Source organism: Molothrus aeneus, chromosome 3 (genome assembly GCF_037042795.1).
Source record: "Molothrus aeneus isolate 106 chromosome 3, BPBGC_Maene_1.0, whole genome shotgun sequence".
Taxonomy (NCBI): domain Eukaryota; kingdom Metazoa; phylum Chordata; class Aves; order Passeriformes; family Icteridae; genus Molothrus; species Molothrus aeneus.
Genome location: NC_089648.1, coordinates 95,984,655 through 96,010,550, shown reverse-complemented (window position 1 = coordinate 96,010,550; position 25,896 = coordinate 95,984,655). Strand labels below are relative to the sequence as shown.

General features: G+C 36.9%; 1 protein-coding gene across 6 annotated transcripts in view; it reads left to right on the top strand.

The window, feature by feature from the left end:
• Positions 1–25,896, top strand: part of ADGRB3 (adhesion G protein-coupled receptor B3) — a 446,706-nt gene that overhangs the window by 311,744 nt on the left and 109,066 nt on the right. The window lies entirely within an intron of this gene.

Below are 25,896 nucleotides of genomic sequence, written 5' to 3'. Positions count from 1 at the left end.
GGCTTGCTTTGTTTCTGTCTTCCACAACAGAAAGGATGCTGAGCTAAATTAGACCTTTGTCTGCTCTACTGTGAAGAGTCATGTTCTTACAAGTGTTGTAAAAGACTCATTTCAGAGTGATTCCTGTCTACAGTATTTGATCATTTTTATTTTACTTAAAAATTACTTTGTCTTGATAACAAACAAATAAACAGACTCTAGTGTGGGGTTCCTACTATGATAATAGTGACTTTTACTTGATCCTAGTGACATGAAAGCATTTTTTAAAAGCTGACTCTGATAATTTAACTGTTGAGTGCAATGGTAGTTTTAATTTGGATGGAGGGAAGCTAGTCTACAATATTTTGACCACTTAGCCCTGTCTGTACAACCAATATAGCAAATGACTGTTACATTCTTGGTGATAGGGAAGCAGGTTTTGTTGTTAGGGGTCCTCCATAGTTTTTCCAGACTTAAAAAATATTAGTGAGGCAAGGGTTGTGCCCCATTATTGTCCATTCTTCCAACAAGGGAATAACTATCGAGCATAAAAAAATACTTTCTTAACCCACATGAACTATTTATGCTAATTATAGCTTTGGAGTTCAGTTCACTGGTATGCTCTGGCTGTGCTGCATTGTCTCAGCAATGGAGAACATCTGTAAGCCCAGCTGCATTGTACAGTCAGATCTGTGCAAAGCAGGTGGAGTGAATCTCATGTGGTTTGCCCTGAGTAGAAACCATTTGCATTTTTAAAATGCTGAAGAGCAACTTCAGCTTTTCGAGTGTAGATACTGTGTTTGGCTCCAAACCACTGCAGTACTGAAATACACTTATTTCCATGTCACATCCAGGCAAAGTTGTTGGCCTTATGCTCAGGGATGCATGGAAACCACTCTGGTTTTTAAAGATATCCAATGACCTCAAGAAGAGATTGCTCTGAGTTTTATCTCCTGAAAGCATGTAACAGCAACTGGCCTCCTGCTATCCAGTACTATGCATTTCAGGAAGTGTCACATCTTGGAGATGCCTCCACAATGGAGAGCATGTTGTGAAGTAGCCTAGGAAATGCCAACTAGCTCCTCTGCTTCTGAGCATAGTTATTATTGAGGGAAAGTAACTCTCAGGTGTGATGACATGGGCAAGTAAGATATTCTGCTGTTAAATTTGTCAGCACAGTTGCACTAAATGCACACATCACTGGAGTTGCCTCAACTGTAAATGTTATTTTTGCCAGACAATATGGTGAATTCCCTTTAAATCATGTTAAACTTAGCTGATGCTGGTTTAAATTGTCCCAAAGTTATTGAAGGATAACCTAAAATCAAGACAAATCCTGCTGAATTCTGTCAATCTTAAAAATACATCTCCGAGTAAAAATTTCTCAAAGTATCAATTTAGGAATGGATACAACATTTACATAATATTTTTGATAACTAGATTATTACAAAAAAATGAGGGGTTAACAAATATAACCATTTGTTACTGCAGAACTGTTTATAGTGTATTTCAGCAAAAAGAATTTTCCTTGGTGTTCAAAGTACAAGGAGCAGGCAGAATGCTTACAACACTTGTATTGTTGTGTTCTCCCTCAAACCCCATGCAGGTTTCAAACTAAGTTAGTAATCAGTAGCTCTTGTAGAAGGAGATGACAAAGATCTTCCAGCTGCATAGGAGCAGAAAAGCTGTTTCAGACTCATAATTTCTATTAACTGATTCTTATGTGGCCCTGCATAGAGACATCAGATCAAATGTTTCATTCAGGTCACAGTGTAGTTATTACTAGTAAATTAAGTGTGGTCTCAAAGGTAAGAAAGCTACAATAAACATATTCTGAGCACAGAAGAAAAAAGTCTGAATGCAAGAAAATTTGCATAAAGGGCATAGCAGTGTCTCTAATTAAAGATAGGTTATGCTCATAAAAAGCTGACTTGCTGTTACAAAACAGTAGATCACAGAAGGCCAAAATACAGCTTGTGTGAATTTATCAGTACAAGTTTGCATATTTAGATATGGCTATCTTTAAACTGTGCTCTTTCCCTCTTGACAAAAAGTGAAATAGCTTGCTCTTTGCTTTTATATGAAGGAACCCTCTGTGTCCTGTGTAGCATGTACATCACTGTCAGAAAGCTGTATTCTGCTGCACTGAATTTGAATTCTGCAGACTCACAGAGGTGAAAGAGCCACTTTTTCAGTGGATGAAATTGCAGCTAGTCATGGTGAAATGATATCCAATTACAGCTTACTGATAAACGCATGTTAATGTTCCATAGATGTATCACAAAATTATTGTGTATCAGTGCTGTTCTATTTAGAAGTATTGAACTGCAATGTCAAGCTATCAGGCCATGATTATTTAGTTATATTGTTTCACTCTGTTTCATACTGTCTTTCTAGTGGAGGAAAAAGACTCACAAGTCTCACCATGTTTTAAAACAACAACAACAAAAGTCTGCAAATGGAGTACCATGAAGGGAAACAAGCTGCTGGGAAGTCACAAGCACCTTTGGATTTAAGATAACCACACTATGTGGGTGATTTAACCCAGCAATCTGCTTCCCAAAAGCTCTACATCACAATTACACAATGGGAAATGGAATTGGGGTCATGAATATGTCTTAAGGATGGAGAAAGGGAAGAGAGCTAGTTATGTAAATGGTAAGGGCAAAAAGATGTGTTTGAAACTATCAACAAGTCTTACTGAACTGAATTAATGAAAGTGAGAAGATGATCTCAGTGTCAGTATTGGTACAGCCCTGTTTCATACCTATAATTAGAGATTCACAGAAGAATAGATTATAAACCTCCCTCCTTTAACATGGGAAATTACCTACCTCCTAACTTTTAGGTAAAAGTGCTGGTGAAACATGCCTGTTCTGTTACTTTGGCTGCTGATGTCTTTTGCTTCAGCCTGAGGCACGAAGAGATTTTACACCAAAATTCTCTTTCAGAACAGTAGGACACTCTGTTGAGAAGTAGGGCATTCAGATTCCTCCAGAAATACAGAGGAATGGGACCCAAGGCTTTCTGTACCCTAAGGCAGTGTTTTAACCCAGGGAATAGGAAAAAAGAGAACTACATCTCTCCCAACTACAATTTTTTGTGAATTTTCTCTGCAATGCCTCTTCCCGACACATCTGCCCAGCAAATCCAACCTGCATTTGCAAATAGTTTCAAGATATTTTCACAGGCACTTTCAAAAAGAAAGAAAAAAAGTTCATATTAATCTAAGTTCATATCTCCAAGCATCATTAATCACAACCTATCTCTCTAATTGTTTCACAAAACTCTGCAGCTAGTACAGTAGTGGCCACATGAGAAAAGTCTAGTTCAAGTTAATTGAGTGTTTGCATAGCATTTGGTGTTCTAAGACTTTTACTTTATTAGGTATAATTTTGGTCAGCTCACTATTAGGAAAGTATACTTTAGGTAGAGATGATCCAGGAAACCTCAATATAGTTAATAGAAAAGTTGTAAGGACTAATGCTAAAAGGTGGTGAACAGCATGTGAGCTTTTCATTTTTTTTCCAAACACTCTCAGTTTGCTATATTTTTATTTTGATCACCTGTTTCTGTTCCTCACTTGCAGCTCTGTTTTATATAAATCACTGTGCATCTTTAATGGAAACCTAGTTTACATTGGAGAGAGACTGTACATTATAATTCTACAGAATCTGTGCTTAAGAGCAGTTTTAATTTTCCTTTGTTATATTACTTTGAAATCACTTCTATTTCCCCATAAACATACCTTGTGACCATTTCTTTCCTTCTGCTAATGCTGAGCTTGTCCAATGACTCCATCACCTCTAAGCTATTGATCTGTCTGACATCTGACTCAACCTGCTTGCCATTGTCTGGACTGCTCCAAAGATAGATCAAAGAGATTCATTACCTTCTTCTCTGACACAAAATGTCTAGAAGAATAACACTTTTCCTCAATCAACAAGCAATTCTTGGAGATTTTTTTAATAATAATTTTTTTAATTAAAAGAAATTTATTCACTTAAGTAGCAAAATGGTGGCAAAATAAAGATGACTTATGTAAAGAGAATTCTCCTTCATTAGGCCATAGTTCAATAGGATCTCCTGTTGAGTCACCTTTAAACAAAAGCTAACTGGAGTAGTAATGAAAAAAAAAAAACAAAATACATACATATATATATATATATATATATATATATATATATATATATATATATAAACAAAATAATGTACTTTAAAAATTAACTCTTATTTTTATGAGTCCTGAACTGTTCTTACTTCAGACACCTCATTATACCAACATTACCAACATGTATAAATGGGTGTTTGCAGACACAAATGGAAAAGTTGCTGCTGGCTGCTGTTCAATCATGTTCAGCTCTTCTTGCCTTGTATTACAATACATTTGTAAGTTCAATTTACAACAACTTTGAGATAGGCAGAATTTGTGTTTGCATTTCAGAAATTTAAGTCAAAAAAATTCTTGAAAATCCATATTGTATATCTGCACTAAAAAGGAGGAAAATTAAATTATTCTTAGTTTATTCCTTCAGAATTTTGTTTAGGAAATACTAGACAAATCCGTAGAAACACCAAAATAGTAATCAGCACCTCTAACACAGTGAAGTATAAGTTTCAGGTTACTCAAAAGCCAACAGAAATGGAGTTTGTGAAGAAGATCTGAGTATATAATTCGTTGTAGGGCTAATCTGGTGGTCAAAGATCTGATTGTGGTATACAGATCTTACTACCACTGACTTCAGAGAGGTCAGGCCTGTGTTTTGTCTATGTAGTCAAACTTCCTGTACTTTTAAAATTAATTGAAATTATACATAACTTTGACAAAATTGTACCTACATCTTTAACTACTTCTGTTATACTATTATTATTCTGTTGCATTAGTACTGGATTTGTAATACATGTTGAGCTTCTTAGAAAGTTCTTAAGCACACAGAAATAGCATGCATTATAAAGAAAGCAAGGGTGGTTTTGTATGTGAGCTAAGGGGAAACAACTCAGGGGGAAAAGGTGAGTCATCAGTGTTTAGGTCAGTAGAAATAAAAGCACAACTCGAAGTGGCAGACAGGACAAAAGGAACAGAGGGGGTGGGTGAGGCTGAAACTCAGACTCAGAGAAAGACAATAGGCTGGACTGGCTCCAGGCACAGCATGGAAAACAACAAACATAATGCTGACAAGATACACTGTAATGTGTGCTAGAGGCAAGGCTGAGAACCTGTCTCCGTGGGAGAAGTGTCTTATACTGTAATTAACTGGAAAGTATTCAGGAAAAGAAAATATTCAAACAAAGTGTGAACTTCTGTGGAAAACAGACTCTGCTGGCTAGACACCCAAATTAACATGTTGTAAGCAAAGTTAAAACTGTATCAATTGAATTACTTTAAAGACATTGAAGCATTGATAGTGGTTTTTTTCTCTCTTATACTATAAGATTTTGGAAGCAGAACTGTTTTTCTTGTTAAAGCACCAGGAGTTTCTTTGGTAATATATTCAAGAGATGATCCAGGTATATACTTTTATTCTTTGTATAGGTTGTACAAAGGGTCACAGACAGGAGGCATAGCTTTGAAATTAAGGTGACTCAAAGTACATGAAGAAACATTTCCACATTGGTGGGATAGAAGTGAAATCTTCAGCACATACTTAGAGATATGTAGAAAGGACTGGCCTGGTAAAGAACTGTTTATCAAATGAATGGCAGAGGGAGAGAAAAACAAATTTAGAGTTACCCATTGTTGGTAGAAACTGGAATTAGAAAGTTTCAGTTAGAAAGCAGAATTAGGAAAAGGAAGAAAAACAGAATACAGTTATAAACTTTTGCCTAATCTTAAGCCTTTGCCATTTTGAAAGTGTAACATATACATAAGGGAAATCTACTGGATTTTTTTTTAATGTAACTTTGTTAGTGAACTGTACAGTTTCTCGAAAGTGAAAAGTTCATTGTGCCTATCAGGTTCTTCATTAATATACTCCAGTGCTTTTCTGAATCTTTTTTCTCCAGCAACATGAAAACTGAAGCCAGCATTACCATTCCAGTTTTGGTCTTTCTCTTTGGTGTTCTTGAATATGTCAGGAATTCACTATTGAGTGCAGTGAATACTTGTTCATGGTGTTTTATTCCCATCTCTGCTTCCTCTGAAGCTTGTACTTTTGCAGGTGGTATGGATAGATTGCACTGCTAGCAGAGTGGCCAAGCAGAGAGGTCAGTTGGCTGGGAACACACTTTAGATTCCCAGTAATACTTAATGACGCTGGGAAAATGATTTCTCTTTTCTGTACCAAAGCTTTATCACCTCTGACATAAAAATAATGTAGAATTCACTTGCAAAATTATTTTCAGATACAGTTGTACAACTCTCTAGTTTTCCCTCATTTTTAGTGACTTTGGTGATCACTCATTTTAACAGAAACTTATTTAATTAGTTACAAACTAACTCCACTCAGTGGTCAACTTCTTCAGGTCGATTTTGTTTTCTGGCCTACTTTACCTGCTTTGTACCTGTTATTTTTTCCAAATATTTCTCTCACAATCATTAAAGGGAAAAGAAACTTAGTTTAAAAAGTTGCAAAGTCAGTGTGACCTGAATGAATGTGATATTCAGAGCTACTCATATGCAGATATGGCAGAAAAGAGGAGAGCTTTCAAAATTTTCATAATTGATGGGGCAAAGAAAGCAGGAACTCCAAAGAAACTGCCTAAAGAACAGTTAGCTGCAGAGGCTCAAAAGAGATGAAAAAGCTGTAGGTATTGACCTTCTTTTTGAGATCCTCAAGAAAGATCAATAATATTGAGATCACACACAGTGGAAGGGAAAAAAAAACCTCAGAAAGCTATAATCAGAATCACATGATAGATCTTAAAGAACCTGTAAAAGAAATGTTCTGAGCAGAGTGAAAACTGAAATTGAAGTTAAAAAATCATCAAGGAATCTGTTTTGTAAAACCTAGTCAGGAAACAGCAAGGATGATCATTGGGTTTGCATAAGAAGAGATTAGAGGTTATGAGGTCAAATATGTATGGTTTCCAAAACTAGGGAAATAGTGACAGTTTAACACAGAGAGAAAAGCATCAAGTGGAGGATAAAAAAGTAGGCTGATCTGCTGATTTTATATATAATACAAATGATGATAAATAAGCACACCTATAAATAATGAAAACTAAGCTATCAGCTGCATTCATAGATACCCACATGGTTTTTGTGTCCATCTGTCCATGTTTACTCACTCCTTTATATTATGGATGTTGCTTATCTCAAACAGCTTCACTGTGTTTTTGATTTTGCCAAGAAGAAACTCTTAGACTTGCTTTTTTTTAAAGATTGAAAGTCTTCCATAAAAAAGTGGAGCACTTCAGTGCTTCAGGATGGCTCTACACCATACTCACTGATCTGAAATTATTGCAGCAGTTCACTTTTTGTAATACACGTCTTTCTTTTAAATGGTAGGGATTCTCAGCTTGCAAATGAGAAAATAATTTAAAATTATTGGTGTGCTTCATATTTTTAGGAGACCTTCATTCTTCCAAATTAGAATTCCAATTTGTGAAGCGCTCCAATATCTTTAAATTGCTGTGTACTCTAGATCCAAATCCTAAACTTTCCAAAGTGAAGACCTTTTAAAACTGCTGAAATAATTCTGAATTAAATTACAGATACATGACTAGAATTACAATTTAGTTTCATTTTAAATCGTTAATTTAAAAAATCCTGAACTGAACCAACTACATAAATATAAACTCATATGTTCTGTTTCTGATGCTCTTGAATTTTTCATAGTCATGTTAAAACCTTTTTGTTTAATTATCGTGAATGTCAAAGTATTTTTGGGGAAAGCTGAGTTCTTTAGTATCTTTTTGAAAGTGACATTTTCTTCATTTTCTATCACACAATATGTACAGACCTCAGACTACTTGCAAGTCCTTAAGTTCTTCTATATATGGCCCACAAAAACTCATCTGTAGTTACTGACAGAACTGTAGTTATCTGTAGTTATTGACAGAACCATGTGATGATCTTCTGTGGTAGGCTGGGAAAGCCAGAGGCAGGAGCTGATCAGCATTTGGAGAGCCAGGTCTTTCCTCAGTTCTTCCTTTTATCTTGCACAACAGCAAGAATGTATATTGAAGCTTTTCTTCTAAGGCTTTACAGTGCAATGTTTATTCATGTATATACATGATTTTTGCTGTCCATCCACGACCTATTCTGAGTTATGAAGGACTAGTTCATAGTGCACCAGTGTTTATACATAAGGAAAGTCAGAGAAAACAGTTTCTCCACTATTCAGGTACAGTCTGCTGGATGCTCAGCCCTTTTATGCATATTTTTTCTGTAAAACCATTGACCCAGAATTTTCCAACATTTGCAAAGTAGAGTGTGGAGCAGCATTCCATGCAAACACAAAAATTTATGCATAGCACTTTTATAATTTCATTTAAACCATCTGAATGCTCAGAAATGTGAGGGAACAAGAGTGAAATCTGAATGCACACTTTGTTGAATTGATGAATTGGCATTTGAGTTTGCCATATACACACATGACATTCCCCATAAATGTGTCAAATTGCCCAAAATTTCACTCAACTACAAGCATATTACCATTGTCACAGAAAAATGTAAACAAGTATGTGACCTTCTTTACATTTAAAATAAAAAAACAATGAATTCCTCCTTAGCTTGCTAAAGAGGTAGAAGGGAGCTCAACACTTGACATTGATTTTTTAAAGAAGGGCCACATTTACTGGTACATTCTGTCTCACAGTGCTCCATTGATGCCAATCACCTTAATCAGCTGAATAAACTCAGTTCATGCCTGCTGTGCATATCTGAAGAGGTACAAACAAGCAAAGCAAAGCACACCAGTGAAACTGGCTCAGTATATTACAAATAATATTGAGAAGGCATTAGGTTTAACGACTAAGCAACTAGAATCAAAATTGAGGAGATGCAGCAGGTATCCTGGTATTGAGTTTTATTTGACCCTGCCTAAAACTGGATTTCTATGTCTTCTCTTAACCAGAAGTAGTTGGAAGAGTGATTCTTCATTCTTGTTAAAGCTTTTTTTTTTACATCCATATATACTTGCCATTACCTTTAAAAGAATATGTTAACATAAACACCAAAAGTTCAGACTTTTTATCTGAATAAGGGACACAAATGTAGTGAAATATTTTCATCTTAGAGATTGGGGTACAGCCCCTTTCTCAGCTGTCTGCCCTCCCTTTCAAGCCTAAATTCCACATAGCTCTGAACTGCCTGAGGCTGATTTAAGACTGTGGATGACAAAAATTGGTGTAAAGATATTTGTTGCAATGCCAAAGATGGTGCAGGCTCCAGTTATGAATAAATTCCAAGAATATCCATGCATACGAATGTTTGTACAGTTTTCATGGTAAGTTTATGGTCTAGGTTGACTACATGGGACAAATATTTTGCATGTATGCAGTGCCCAGTGACATTTCTTCACACCAAAGGTGCCCCCAAAATGCTCACAGTTTATCCTGGAAGCAGAGATGGCTCTCTTTTTGCATGACATCTGTAAGCAGATAAAATTAATTAGTTCCCAACTTTCTTTGTTCCTCTTCTCTTTTCTGGAGAGTCTAGCTTCAGTTAGTAACCACATCACTCACTTTGTCTGCTGGCTTTAACCCAAAGTCTTGCAGTTAAGGATCACACTATAGCTGTGGATTTGACCCAGAGAATCTTCCTTATGAGATCCTGAACCCATTGCCATTGTTAGCACCAGGAAAAGAAGGGCAGTGCAGTGATGTATTGTTTTAAACTCTCCTACTCCACTGACCTGCCTGTGGGAGTTCCCAGCCCAGCTGCAAGTTGGCTCTCTGCCACCATCAGCTCTGTTTGAACAGGAAAGCCTGCTTTTAACATAGAGAAAATCAATGCAGTGGGCAATGGGATGTGAGAAATTACATGCAAGCAGTATAGTTATTTTAGGATTTTTTTCCTTATGTTTTCCAGCCATTTTTCCCTATTCCCAGTTACAGAGAAGCACTAAGAAAAGGAAAAAAATTAATCAGATGAGCATTAGGAGAAAGAACTACTCACAATAAAAATATTTGCTCATAAGACATGTTTACAGAAGTTTTCATTACAAATTTATAGACAAAGGAAAATCAATAACATCATAACTAGAGAATTTTGGGCCAATTTTTGTAAATATTCAGGAATTTTGGGTCTTAAATACCCTTGGTAAATATTCAGGAATTTTAGGTCTTTAATACCCATGCTTCAGAAAAAGAAAGGAAAATAATTCCTCTGTCATTCTGACAAAGAGGAAATCACTTAATATCACCTAAAAATTTCTTGTCTAGAAATCCTCAGGGGAAACCTTACATATTCAGCAAGCCTTATGTGAGAATGACAAAAACTTTTTACGTGAAAAATACATGTTGCCTTTATTCATAGCAGACCGTCTGAACATACTGTTCTTATTCTGACATGTGAGATGAGAACCTATAATCAGCTGACCTCCTTTCTTCTAGAGATAAGAGATTACTTTTATGGACTTGTTTGGGGGCTTTTTAGAAATTTATTTCACGTGTAAAGAGATAGAAAGCTGGAAATGAAGACCGTGTAAATTTTATGCAAACTTTCAGTCTGCCTTGAATTCCAGACCCTATAGAAAGAAACATTGATTTTCAAATTTTAGACTAAAATTCCTCAGATTTTGGCTGGTTCAATTCTTTTAACTATGAATTAATTGAAAAAGTAGGCTCTGCTTTTTGTTAAAACTAAGTGACTATTTGTTGAGTAAGCAAAACTCAACAGTTCTGCCTTGTGTTTTATATTCAGATAAACCACAAAATCAGAAAACATTAACCTAGCTTCAAATTTTTACTGCAACCTCTTCAAGAGCTCTACCAGAAACTATATTTTGGAGACACTCTTCGATGTATGTCCACTGGAATTGCATCTGAGTTTGATGCCATCTACTAATATTAATCTAATTGTTGTGTAAAAATTATTTTAAGAACACTGAATCTCTCCAAATAAGTTCTAAAACGCATGATCCAAAAGTCTCTATCCATAATTACATAAAATTAAAAGATACTCCGAAAATTGTGGCAAAATAGTTCTTGAATTCAGTTTCAGTTTCTTCAGTTAAAAATTGCCGGTGGCTATTCTGATTACTGTAATTGGGTGTCTACCATGTTGGTTTGGAGCTCTAGTGCTACACATTTGCCACCACTTTGTGATGTATAAAAAGGTACATATGGGTTTAGTGCTATGAGATCTGATTCTTGGTTCTCACTGTTGCAGAATTCCTTATAGTGAGCCCATAACGACAGTTTTAGAAAAGAATGAGGATTTAAAATGGTGTCTACTCCCCTTAGGTATCATATATTTCTGAGGCATTAAATTGACCAAAATTTCTAAATGTCCAAACCTTGTAATCAGCTTGGCATGCAGAAAACACAGATGAGAAGGAATATTAAGAGCTAATTTTATAACATCAATCTGTCTGTCATCAGCATACAAATGAAATTTAGGCCAACATTGACAGATCAGATTATTAAAGAGAACGAGGTACAGATTAAAAATCAGGACCTTGAGGAGAGAAACCTGTGTGATACCTGCAGAGAAATTTTTGTGGAACTGATCAAGCCACAGGAGGTAAGACAATCTCATCTGTATAGAATTAAGTCGAACCAAAAAATAACACTTCAAAGCACCTCTTAAAAAGAACTGAATATCTACTTATGTCAAAGATAGCTATTAAAGGTTGGAGGCTAACTAGAAAAAATTCTGCTTAGATTCTCAAGGAACTGCTGGTGGCTGTAATGATGAAAGCTTGGTAATGTATTGTGATCTGAAGCCAAACTAATCCTAAAAGAACAAGGGCCTATCCGAAGGCAAATAGAACAACTATCAGTTCAAGAGAATTAGTAGGAAAAAACAAGATTCTCAAATAAATGATCTAATTATAAGAGAAAAGTTAAAATTAATTTTAGGGTCCTTTACAAATTTTTAAAGTGACTAACATGAGTATGAATAAGTTTTCCTGAAGCAAAGTTAGGATATTAACAGATCACATAGAATCATAGAATCATTTAGATTGCAAAAGACCTTTAAGATCATTGGGTCCAATCATTAATGTACCAGTGGCAAATCCAACACTAAACCATGTCCCTAAGTGCCACATCTATACATCTTTAAATATGTCAGGGATACTGACTCAACCACTTCCCTTGCTAGCCCATGCCAATGCCTGGCAATCCTCTCTGTGAAGAAATTTTTTTCTAATGTCCAATCTAAACCTCTCCTTATGCAATTTGAGCCCATTTCCTCTGGCCCTGTCACTTATTACTTGGGGAAAGAGATGGGATCTCACCACACTATTTAAACAATACATTTTAAAACAATACATCACTGAGAGTTTAAAACAATACATCACTGCACTGCCCTTCTTTTCCTGGTGCTAACAATGGCAATGGGTTCAGGATCTCATAAGGAAGATTCTCTGGAGAATCTAGGAGAGTTTAAAACAATACATCACTGCACTGCCCTTTTCCTGGTGCTAACAATGGCAATGGGTTCAGGATCTCATAAGGAAGATTCTCTGGGTCAAATCCACAGCTATAGTGTGATCCTTAACTGCAAGACTTTGGGTTAAAGCCAGCAGACAAAGTGAGTGATGTGGTTACTAACTGAAGCTAGACTCTCCAGAAAAGAGAAGAGGAACAAAGAAAGTCCTTTCAGGCAGTTGTAGAGAACAATAAGGACAGTTACTCCCTAGTCCTGCTGGACTCATGATTTTTGATCTACCAGATTGATAACTGTTTCTCTGAGAAGGTTTGACAGTGAATATTTCCTTAGGTTTGAAACACTGTTTAGTTTAACTATCAGCTTGAGTACAAGGTATAAGGGAAATCATGAAGAGTAATTAGGACATGATCACCTGCTATTTTGAAAAAAAAAAGTACCAAATCCTAGCCAGAAAAATGGAGAGCATCTGAGAGCAAGTTACTTTATTACTAAGAAAATCAAAGCAATTTGTCACAGGTGTTGGGAAAGCACTCCCAGGTTACCTTCAAGTTTTACAACAGTAGCAGAGGAATCAATCAATCCATGTTAGTGTATGTACAAAAGTGAAAGTATTTTACCATGCTATAATTAGTATAATGCCTGATAAATATCCAGTGGTTACACATTGATAATAGATAACAAAGGGCTGATTATTGAACCCTGGGAATGCCTCAAGTCTGACTCCACATGGATGATTAAAAGTTGTGTGTAGGGTGTTAAATCCATTAGAAGCATTCAAGTGTGATACAAGTAATTACCAGACATGTTTCAGGAGTAGAAAACAAAATTTCACAGTGTGTAATATCAAATATTGCAGTAAACTTACAGAGAAAGGAAAGAAAAGGAAAACCCTTGGCACAGTTTGTCAGCAGACCATTTTTCATTTTTTATCTGCTAGGAGGAACTTCAAGGCAGACTTGAAATATTCTTCACCAGCTTTGGTCCAATTAAGCAAAACCAGAACAAGTGCCACATGCATGAGAATTTAGGCAAAAGTTAGAGAAATTGAAATTGATTTGTCAAACAAACAAGCAAAAAAAAACCACTCAAAAAATTCCTACACCAAACCCAAAAACAACAGGAGGAAACAAAACAAAAAGCCAGGACCAAACCCGAATCAACAGAGAAGGGGGAAAACTGTCATCTCATAATGTGATTGGTAATAGGCAGTGCAGGGTCAGAGAGATGACTACATCAGACAGTATGGAATACTGAAGAAGGGTACCTGGAATATTTTTCTTCTCAGTATTGGGTACATAAGTAGAAATAGACATGGAGAATCAGACATCTCAATGAAGCTTAATTCAATACTTTACAGTTGTAGATGACATTACATGTTTATGGACAATTGTCTAGGTGCTTTCATCAAGGAGGATCAATGAGGCACTCATCTATTATATTATGGATTTTTATGATGGCCTTTTATATGATGAACTCTGTGATGGCCTTTAAGAGTATTTGCTTTTGAAGCTATAATTCTATCCTCATTTTCGTTCTGAATGCCTGGAGCTTCCTTCTCAAAGAAAAGTTTCAACCACAATCACATTTACTGTTGTTGAAGTTGAATAATTCTGGAAAAAAATAGCTTAATAGGAGTAGAGGGATGAAATTACATAAATTCTGTTTCTGTAGCCAAATTGATTTCCAAGAAAACATAATGAAGGGAAAATTCTGGATTCTGGGCATGTTTGCATCATGTTTACATCCTGGGTATCTTCTGTATCCACAATTCTGACATAGCCCTGAAAGCAGGCCACAGTCCAAGACTGTTTCACATTTCAAGAATGGGACATACCTGCGTTTCTACAGACAGTCGTAATCTACTTTAGTTACTGGTTCCATAATTCTTGTGTTCTGTTTGTGGTTCATTTCAGCCTAAAATGTGCCTGGAGCTCTGCTTGCAGCCTGGTGCTGCAAGGCTCACCATCCTGGAGGGTGAGATACAGGTAACTCAGTCCCCTCACAGAGCAAAAATATGAGAAATTTCTCTCCCCTTCATAATACACATAGATGTTTTTAAACTTTTTTTTTCCCGTGTACTAATGCCAGTGCAAATATTTCAGGGCACATCCCTCACACACAACAAAATTATGACTTTCTGTGCCTGATTTTCCCCCTGTGCTGAGGACATCAGCACAAAATAAATACACAGTGCCTAGCCAGTAGTCCTGGATCATCCAGGGCCCATCCAAACCTGAAAGCCTTAGGTCTGTCACAGCAAACTGAGGTTGCTAGGCATTCTCCAATCATTCTCAAATGGCTAAGTCAGAGATGTCTAGTATCTACACACTGCATTCCACCATGTTTTAGAAGGGAGAAAAGAGAAATTTTCCAATGTTCATCTCACCTCCATTAAGAAAGTACTTCTTTTCTATTAATGCTGAAGCTATCTGTGGTATTCATTGTATATAGGATCATGATAGAGCTCTGTGTTTATGGACCTGCCTTAAACCAGAGTTCAGGATAGATATGTAGAATATGAATGATAGAGAAAATTCTTCTTAAATGAAGAAAAATAAACCTTACCAGTACAAATAAAACTTTTTCAATTATGCTAGGGTCAGTTTACAGGATAAGATGCATTGGGAAATTATCATAGTGCTGTTAGCATCTAAACCTGTAAGGATTTTTTTTTGTTAAATAGCCTTGGATAACAGCACCCTATCCTGCTGCCTGGCCAAGATTTCAAAGAAAGTATGGAAGAATCAAACAGAACTCGAATGTTTCCTGTGATATAGGAAAAAAAAAAAAAAGCTGTGATTAGTGTAATTAATTAATGGACATTTGTAATCCATTCTTGCAATACCATAGGAAAAGACATCTCAAGGTCCTTCCCTGTTCAGTGTATTGTATTAATTTGCATAACATTGCTCATTGTGCTGGATAATACCGTTTTTCCTAAAGCTGGTTAATAAGGATCCCAGCCTCTTCAGAAAGGTGATTGCCCTCAATGGATTAAGACAAAAAATGAGAAAAAATTCTTATTCCTATAATACATGTCCCTTGTCTACATGTACTTGGATTATGGTACAGCATGTTGACCTCAGAGAACATCAGGAGTGGGTCCTGATGGAAGGTGGAGCTGACAGCAAAACCACTGATGAGAGGTGCAGGTTCAGCCATAGCCCACTGATCACCAGACAGCTTGCAGTGATGTGAGAGGTCTGAGAACAAGCTGGGAAGTCAAGTCAGCAAGGCAAGGTCAGGATTGGCATGGTGCAAGGCCAAGAACATCATAACAACAGCACAGCACAGACATGAACCATGAGCAGGGGCCTGGGTTTCAGCGCAGCCCCTGGGACAACAGGTGAAGTGTGTCCTGGGAGGTCCTGCTTTTCACACCTTCTGTCTTATGGCAGAGGTGTTTTCGCAGCAGTCAAAAAGACATGCAGTTCTGGCAGAACAGAAGTGACCTTGAGCACAGGAAGCCAAGCCTCTGGAAAGTGTTGGGAGGAAAAAGGTCACAGAGGAGGTTTGTAGAAAAACACAGTTATAAATTCAGCAGAATAATCAAAGCCTGTTGGCAAAATTAGGGCTCTGACACCTGTTAAGAAAATAAAGCTTTTATAAAAGTGCCCTTTCTAATTGCCAGTCACTTTAGCTTTGATTTTTTAATTGTTTATATGTAATATACTACAATATTAGCATATATCTTCTTTGGTCCACAAAGTTTCTATTGAACTCAACAGGAATTGCTTGCAGAGGTCACTAATTGAAAAAAAAATTTTTTTAGAATTATAAAATGTGCAATATAGAGCCTTATCTACCTTCCCGGACGTGATATGTCTTGTCAACTCTAAATAACTTCACAGAGAACATTGTACCTCACAGGAGGTCATTGTCTAAGAAAATTAGGCTTTTGGTCACTGACCTACTTCATGATTCAGTTTCACAGACTGAGTTTCTCTTTTTGGCAGAAAGAACTTTGTAATACTGTTTGATATTAGTCCGTTTTACAAATCTCATTGTTTTTCAATATGATGAATACAATGCTTAACAAGGGAACTTTTCCACAGAAAATCAATTTTCTGCAATATTATTTTGTTCCTGTATAGAACAATAAAACCTGAAAAAATACTTCTTATTATCATTGTGCTTTATAGCTTGGATTTCTCAGTGTGCCAACTAATTAGCTTCACAAATTAGTAAAAAATTCAACTGTTTCCAATTGATTGTTAAGAACGTATAAAATAGTTTCTGCATCATCTAAAAATGAAATATGACCTTTTAAATGTTTAAACTTTACCTCCCTTTTTTGTGAGTCATGATACTCAGGTTTATGTTCCATATTATATTCCTGTTGAAGCAGCATTCACACACTTAAGATAAGCCCAATGCTTAAAAACACGTTCAATTTGATTGTAAAGTATGTATTCAGATTATAATAAGTGTTTCATATAAGCACAGAGATTAAGTCTCTTAACTGGCAAATGGGGAGCCTGTCCACCCCAGAGATTAGGGTATTTCACTTTTTCTGTTCTGAGCCAGAATACCACAGTAATTTCAATTCCTAAATGAAGCAGTTTAAATACACCCCTGAGTCAATTACACAAAGCCAACACTTCAAAGTCAGGGCAAGTGGCTGTAGAAATGTTTCCTTCCTCCTCTCCCCAGCACACACACACACAGAAGCCCGTATATGACCTTGAACACACACAAATCTGCTCCAAAGCCATCAAAGCCAGCTGAAACTCTTCTGCTTACTTCAGCTGGTTTTGGATCTTACATTTGCATTTGTAAAACAGCTCAGCTCAGTTCTGAAATCTAATAGGTCACATCTGTGCAAATTCTGAGACAAGCATACAACAATTAAAAAAAGAAGTCTTGCAGCTTTCTAAGCCATGAGGATAGACTGCCAAGTTTTACCTTGTCCAGTTCCCAAATTTATGCTCAAATGTACCCACTACAGCACAGTCCTATTACAGTCATTGGTAGTGGAAGGCACTTCAGCACTTTCAGGACTGCAGCTCCCTTTAGAAGAAATCACTGGCTCGTAGCACATATTGAAGGCAGTTGCTCAAGAAATCATTTACCTTTGCCTCTGACCCATTCCCAGTTGAATGTCTTGTAGGCTTCAAAACTTGAGATGATGTCAATTCCACAGCTCCCCAAGACAGTATGATCAAGGCTTCGTTGTGTCTACAGCTAAGAAGTTTTCCTTAGGAACTCCTACTTCAGTCTGAGCACCTTTTTCCAGTCTCTGGCAGAAAAGAGCAGGAAAGTACTTTCTCTTCCTGGCAACCTCTTATACATGAGAAAACTGTTGTCATGTTTCCTCTCAGGTTTTCTTTTTTCTCAATTGAATATCCCAGTTGTTACAGTTTTTCTCATAGTCATGTTTTCTGGATCTTTTATTGTCTTTGTTGCTCTCTTCTGTGCTCTCTCCAATTTTTTAGCCTTTTCATCAAGCACCGTTTCTTGAACATTGCCCTGATGCTTGGTTTCAGTAGAGGATTAAACTATCAAAATATTCTCTATACATATATATGTTTCTACTTTCATTGGACGTTCAAAGGAAGGGGAATATTTCATGTCTCACATTTCTTGGGACACTAAGCAGAATAGAAGATAGTAAGATCAAACATCAGATCACAAATTTTGTCAACAATATATAGCCAAATGCCAGCTATAGATGTAGGTCTACTTGGGCATCATAAGATTCCAGTAATCCAGTTCATACTGCTGTTGCTTGTCTTTCAAGAGTTAATTTCTTCTGCATATCCTCCAGATATTTTGCATATTCCTATCTGTTGGATTTTGCACATCTTTCAGTCAGATGAGTTTGAAATCTGTGTAATTAGCTATTTTTCATGTTAGTCTTGAATTAAAATACCTACTACCTTGTGACACAGAAGAGAAGGTGGGAAGAAATAGATCTTTTCTTAGCTCTAAGTTTTTAAAATGTGTTACAGGAAATGAATGCAAAAATGATGTGGCTTTCATATGTTGCAGAGTTGACTCATAAGCTAAAGAAAATTGGCAAACAATATTTTAGTGACCTGTTAATCTAATGAGATTCCAAAGAGGAACTGCAGAGATGAAAGATTATCTGGAAAGAGAAGCAATTGTGGTTGATAGTGAATACAAAATGAAATACAGTATGTTGCTGTAACTTCATAGCTTGAGTCATAAATATATACACATTCTGTTTGTGTGTGCATGAGCTTTCCACACAATTCCCTTGGGAGTTAGTGAAGAATTTGCTTTTCCAAAATAAAGCTTTGGTATTTTTATATACTGTCTTTTCTTTCATGAAGCAACCTCCTTTCATTTACCCAAAAGAAAAAACAAACAGTTAAAATGATTATTCTAGCTCTCTGTGTATAAGGCATGGTGTGAATTTGTGAAAGGACCCAAAGGTAAAAGAAAACATGTTGGAGTCACACAATAGTTGGAGGCCTCTTCCTTTCATTAATATGATGACTTGTCACAGAAAGCAGTGCTTACATTACATGCATTTATGGCTATGTTCGATAAGTTGCCTCACAGACACAGAAGCAACAGATCCAGAAAGACCTTCACAAAACCTTAATGTGACCTTTTCAGGTTCTGGCAGCAATTTCACAGGAAATCTCTGAACATGAGTACAGACAAAGAAACAGACTGTGTGCTGACTACACTAGGACATACTCACATAAATTCTTATATAAATTCTGTGAAACAATACACAGAATTAGCAAACAAACAGGTTGCTGCTGCCGTTTGCATTTCAGATTTCAAAAGCACCATTTCATTGTATACATGGTAGCATTAGAACCAGATTATTCATGGATTTAAATATGTAAAGATAGGACTATCCACATGTATAACATTGCATAGACAGCTCTGTGAATGCTTAGAATCTCAGTTATATGAACAGTGATGTTTCCTGTATATCTAGGTTTCCCTTCTCAATTCAAAGGAAGAAAAATACTATGTAAGCAATTTAATTTCAAGAGAAAAATAAGATTTAATGGCAGACTATTTTTGAAGCATTCATGAAATCTAATGTTGCAGCTTGTTTTTTAGTCTTTACATTTTTGTCTAAAGTAATTTTTACAAAGTTGATTAAAAGACTACATCAATTGATTTTTAAATCAGAAATTAAGTGTTTTGAGAAAAATACTGTTCTCACAAACACCTGTTTTCCATGATTTGATGGAACATTCATTCATATAATTTTTCTATTTTTTCTAATTAACTTCTAATGCTATTACAAACATAAATTAATATTAACCAATAATTTAATTGGTATTCATTTGTCAAAAACTCTTAAATATTTATTCCTCATATCCAAGACCATTTTCCCTCATGTTCTTATCCCATTCTTCACTTTTGCAATCACCTTTCATATACACCACATTTACTACAGGCTTGAGCAAAACTTATATTAACATCATGCAGGTAGTGCTGGATTGGTCCTTCATCATGAAGCAGTTCACATACATCACTGTTAAATGAGGATAAGATATTTGAAAACGTGTTAATTTGCTGGGGGAGGTACATAAACATGCTGAACACAGAAATCACAAAGATGTTTTAGGAAAGTTTACAGAACTTTTAATTAAAGTGCCATCTGCTATGTACAGACGTAAGAGAATTTCTTGGACAGAATATGCACAGAGGCATTATGCAACAAGCTCTGCTTCTTCCTGACACCCGTCACAAGTAGTGCAGTGTTTCTTTTCCTCAGAGCTGCTCCAGGCCATGGTCTTTCTTGAGTTGCATTGCCCTCCTTGTATCCCTAGCTGTACTCTGTCAATAAGGCCTCCCTTTCCTGCCACAGTTCTCACTTAACACTATGAGTAGCACAAGGGCAGCTGCATCAATAATACTTTTTCCTCAGATGTAAGCATTCATTTTTTTAATAGGTACTTCCATGGAACTGTCTCTACTCAAACCATTTCATGTCAGCAGTGAAACTTTACATGAGTTTCACATGATTCACTCATGGAAAAACTACAGTATCCAGGTAGAAAGTAGAGCAGCATGGTCTCTCTTCCCATCTACTGACTTCTGCTAGGACTTGTACCAGCATTTCTCCCAGTAAATGTACATTTCCCGATGACATTGAACAGTAATGACTGACAATTAAATGAGACAATGTTAACATGAACTTTGATTAACAAAGAAACATTTTTTGCAACTACTAGAAAATATTAATTGCCTATTGATATTGCCAATAAATAAATAAGGTGGGGTGTCTTTTCCTGGATGTTCAGCACAAGTCGTACTAACAATCTTGTATAGGTACTCTGGACTTCAAGTGACTTAGGAACTGAAGCATTTGAGAAACATCAAGACAAATAATTCTATATCATGGAAATGACAAGGTTGGAATGTATTATCAGTCATTTTTCTTTTAGAAATTGGTGAGGAGGGGCTGATGAGGTAGAAGAATTGCATTACATGTACAGAGGGGCCTTTAAAGCATGTTTTGATAGAGAGGCGTGTTTCAATGATTTTCATTATTATTTGCAATCAAGTTGGAATTGATTGCTAATTCTGCAAATTGTTGCAAAAAGCTATTAAAGTAACATAAATGTGTTTACAGTATTTGCTCCACTCTGGGTTTAATCATGAAACATAATTTATATTATTAATAGAAATTATAGTAATACTATAAAGGTCATTTATTTGAATTTACATTTTTTTTAAAGGTCATCAGGATTAAAGTTCAAGAATTATCTGCTCTGATTATCAAGTACAGCAGCATAGTATCTTGCTGTCTAGAATATGTGACCACTGATCCTTACTTTTGAAATTTAATTCATTGATGTTTTGTGATTCTAAGATGGAAATACCTGTGATTTCACATGGAACTTGAGCATATTAATACCTTTGACTATATGAGGAAATCTGCTGAAATCACTGGCATATGAAGTTATAGACATATTTAAATTTTATGCTGATCTATGGTCTCAGAGAAGTAATGGATTACGGCATTTTTGAATTTGATTTCCTATACTAAAAATCGGAATTTTACTCACAGAAAGTTATTCCAGAGTTAAAATTAATGAAATGAAAAACAGCAAAGACTTTGAAGACAATGATTTCAGTTAAAGTGGAATTAATTCTGTTTAAAATCCATTCATTTTGATTTTTTTATAGTCAACTGATTTAAAAACTGGAAATTTGTGAAACATAGAAAAATGGAACTGTCAAATATTTGACATTTTAAAGTGATTGAATTAATATTTTTCTGAAGAATTTTTTTTAAATCTCATCAAAGTAATAGTACTAGTATTCTTATAATTCTTCCACAGAAATCTACAGGAAATTACAGTTTGCATTGTACTACGTATTAGGATTAATTAAGATACCATTGAAAATGAAGGATGGTTTAATTCAACTAATGTTGCAATCATTTTAATTAGTTATAACATTAGATGGCCTGAGAGATAAAAAGATATTAGACATTAAAACACAAGAAAAGTTATAGCTGAGGTCATTGTTTCTGTATTTCTGACCTTGAGTGAGTGTTTCATTCCTCTATTTTTCCAGAAGTGCTAGCATGTTTGCATATTTGTTTCTAGCATATAACCTTTAGAATGAGTTACTCTTTAAAGCATTTTCTAGTGCTATTTTCATACGCACCCGCTGTAAAACTAGATATTTTACTCATCGAAAGCATAGGGCAAGAAAGAGCAATAAAAATTTTCTGAGGTAAGTTAAAAGTGGTTTTCTGTTCCTATAAAAGAACTCCTCTGTACATTTTCTTTAAAATGTCATGACTTCAAAGTTTGATAGCTGACAGGACTGAAGGGTTAGAAGCAAGGTCTGTGAGTCCAATTGCAAAGCTGAGGATTTTTCCCTTTACAAGTTATTGCCTCTAGCCCTGCAGGACTAGTAGGTATTGGACTTAAAAGCAGTGACATTTTTAAATACAGAGTAGATGCTACTGGCTTGGGATTAAAACTTGACCATTCTAAGGGTCAGGAGGTATAATTTTATAGAGAAAAAGGCAATGCTGTGAAGAAAAGTAGCAAATATTTTTGTAAGTTCTTAACAGTTAAGCTCGTGCACAGAATAAAAAGCGTGAAGCCATCGATAGTGTAAATCTAAAGTAGACCTTATGAAATATACTGAAATCAGACAAGATACAATAACAAATATCCCTACAGGAGCATCTGTTAATTAATTCTTATATTCTTAAGTAATTCTTAATAATTCTATTAAGATATTTATCTGCGTATATATATATATATATATACACACACACAAATACATATCTTAATAGAATAATACATTTCAGGATGTGAATGTACTTGTAAAATCCCAAGTCTACACTATAAATTTAAGTACATAAGATATTCTCTCTCATATGAGATAAAACATTAATTCAAAGCAATAAAGATTAAATTCTGTTCAGTGTCCACTTATGTGGTGCCAAGAAATTAAATTTGTAAGTTTAGGATGTCGTAGCACCTCACTTTATGTTGAGATGTAGCTAAGATACTGCTGTCTCAGCACTATGTTTTGGGTTTAATATGCCTATAGAATCATAGAATTAGTAAGGTTGGAAAAGACCTCTAAAATCATCAGGTTCAATTATCAAGCCATCACTGCCAAGTCCACCACTATACCATGTCCCTCAATGCCACGTCTACAAGTCTTTTAAGTAACTCCAGGAAGGGTGAGTCCATCACTTCATTGGGCATCCTATTGCATTGTTTGACTAGCCTAATCTTTCCTAATGTCAAATCTGAACCTCCCCTGGTGCAACTTCACACCATTTCCTCTTGTCCTGTCACTTGTTACTGGGAAAAAGAAACTGACTCCTGCTTTACTACATCCTCTTTCGGGGGGTTGTAGAGACCAGCTTCTTTTTCCAGGCTAAACAACTGCAGCTTCCTCAACCACTCCTCACAACACTTGGGCTCCAGACTCTTCACCAGCCTTGTTGCCCTTCTCTGGACTCACTCCATCACCTCAATGTCCTTCTGGTACATTGTCATTCAGTTCTGAGGGGCCCAGAACTGAAGGCAGGACTTGATGTGAGCCTCACTAGTGCCAAGCACAGAGGGACAATCACTTCTCTGGCCCTGCTGGCCACACAATTGCTCATATAGGCCAGGATGCCATTGGCCTTCTTGGCCATCTAGACACTCTTCTGGCTCATGTTCAGCTGCTGTCAAGCAGCAGCCCCAGATCCCTTTCTGCTAAGCAGCTTTCCAGACACTCTACCCCAAGCTTGTAGCACTGCTTTGTTGTAACTGAAGTGCAGGACTTGGAACTTTGCCTTGTTGAACCTCATGCTGTCATTCTCAGCCCATCGATTCAGTCTGTCAAGATCTCTCTGTACAGCCTTCCCACCCTCCAGCAGATCAACACTCCCACCCAAATTAGTGTCATCTGTGAACTAATTGAGTTCAATTCCCTCATCCAGAACATTGATAAAGACTTAAATAGGATCAGCCCCAATACTGAGAACTGAGAAACTCCACTAGTGACCATCTGCAAACAGGATTTGACTCCATTGACCACCACTCTCTGGGCCCACCCATTCAGTTTTTATGTAATGAGCAGTCCATACATCCAAGCCATAAGTAGTTAATTTCTTGAAGACAATCCTGTGGGAGACATTGCCAAAGGCTTTACTAATGTCTGGGAAAACTACATCTGTAGCCTTTCCCTTATCCACTAGGCAAGTCACAGGTTGGCTAGGCAGGACCTGACTTTTCTAAACCCATGATGGCTGGGCCTCATCCCCTGGTTGCCCTGTACCTGCTGTGTGATGGCCCTCAGGATGATCAGCTCCATGACCTTTCCCAGCATCAAGGCCAGGCTAACAGGCCTGTGGATCTCTGTACCCTCCTTCTGGTCCACCTTGTAGCTGGAAGTCACATTTGCCAGCTTCCAGTCAGTTGACTCTGCCCTGGTTAGCCAGGAGTGCTGGTAAATAATTGGTGATAAAATATTGGTATAAATTGGTGATAAATATATTGGTGATAAATATATTAGTGAACACTTTCAGTGCTCCCTCAGTTCCCTTTAGTAGATTCTGTCTGTTGCTGATGTGTTTTTTGGTTGTCTTTTACAACATTAGCCAGATTAAGTTCTACCTGGGCCTTGCCCCTTCTAATTTTCTCCTTATATAACCTTCTGGCATCCTTGTAGTCTTCCTGTGTTGCCCGCCCCTTCTTTCAAAGGCAATATACTCCTTTTACCCTGAGTTCCAGCCAAAGCTCTCTGTTCAAACAGAGCAGTCTTTTCCTCCAGTTTGTCTTTTGGCATGTGGTAATGGCCTGCTCCTTCATCTTTAAGATTTCCTTCTTGAGGAATGTCTGGTCTTCCTGGACTCCTTTTCCTTTCAGGACTTCAGTGACACTTCCAAGCTAGATGAACCATTGTCCTTGCTGTTGTTCAGGTCTACTTACAGAGCCTCACACTATTAGGCCAGGGCACCTGAAAAGTCAGAGAAAATGTGCCTGCTGTTCCAGACATTAAGTGTGTTCTGCCAGGGCAAAAGTGGACAGGGAATCCTCCATATTGTGCATTCTCTCTGCCTGTCAGGCCTGTCACAGGGAAAGCAGAGTGAAATTCCAGTGGTGTCTCTCTCTCTTTCATGCTCTGTCAAAGGAGCATGAAAGTAACCAAAGGAGTTCCTCTACCTGGGTGCCCCTCCCCAGGGTGTGCTCACTCCTCCCTTCTGCAGAGCACACCCTGCAGCTGACTTCTGAGTGTCAGCATGTTCCCTGGAGCACTGTGGGCAGCTGCATCAGTCATGCTGGGTGCAGAGCTTAGAGAGGCTGTAGCTTTCTGCCAGGTGGATGCCACTGCTTCCTGGTTGAGCTTGCAGGGTTTTTGTGCTCTTCCTGCATACCCTGCACCAATTGCCGTGCCATGCCCTGACTGGTAGTGCTCCCTGAGGGATTCTTTTTTTATTGGGGGGCTTGTTCACTGTTGCTTCTGGCCCTGCCCAGGTCTTGTCAGCCACTACCACACAAGCTGCAGGCTTCTGTCAGCTCTCTTAGCTTCCCTGATATTGCCCTGGTTTGGGAAACCCCATTTTACACTGTGCCAGAGAGCACCACTGCCTTTTGTGCCAGCAGTGGATATGCTCCCCTCAACTACATACATGCAATGTGAAACGAGCAGCAAACTGAAATACAATTCATTTGAAAGCAAATCATTTAAATCAGGAATAATAATTTAAGCATAAGCTGGGCTGAGCAGGCAAAAGATTAGTCTGGCCCCAGCATCCTGCCTGCTACAGAGCCTAGAAGAGTACTTAATAGCAAGGTAACAAATGTCTAGAAGAGTACTTAATAGCAAGGTACTTATTTAGTAGCTATTCCCCTGGTATGCATCCTAAATTCCGACACATTTGGGATGTACAGTCAGGTTTTTTATCTTTGTGTGCTGTAGCCTTATAAGATTTTTTTTGTTTGTGA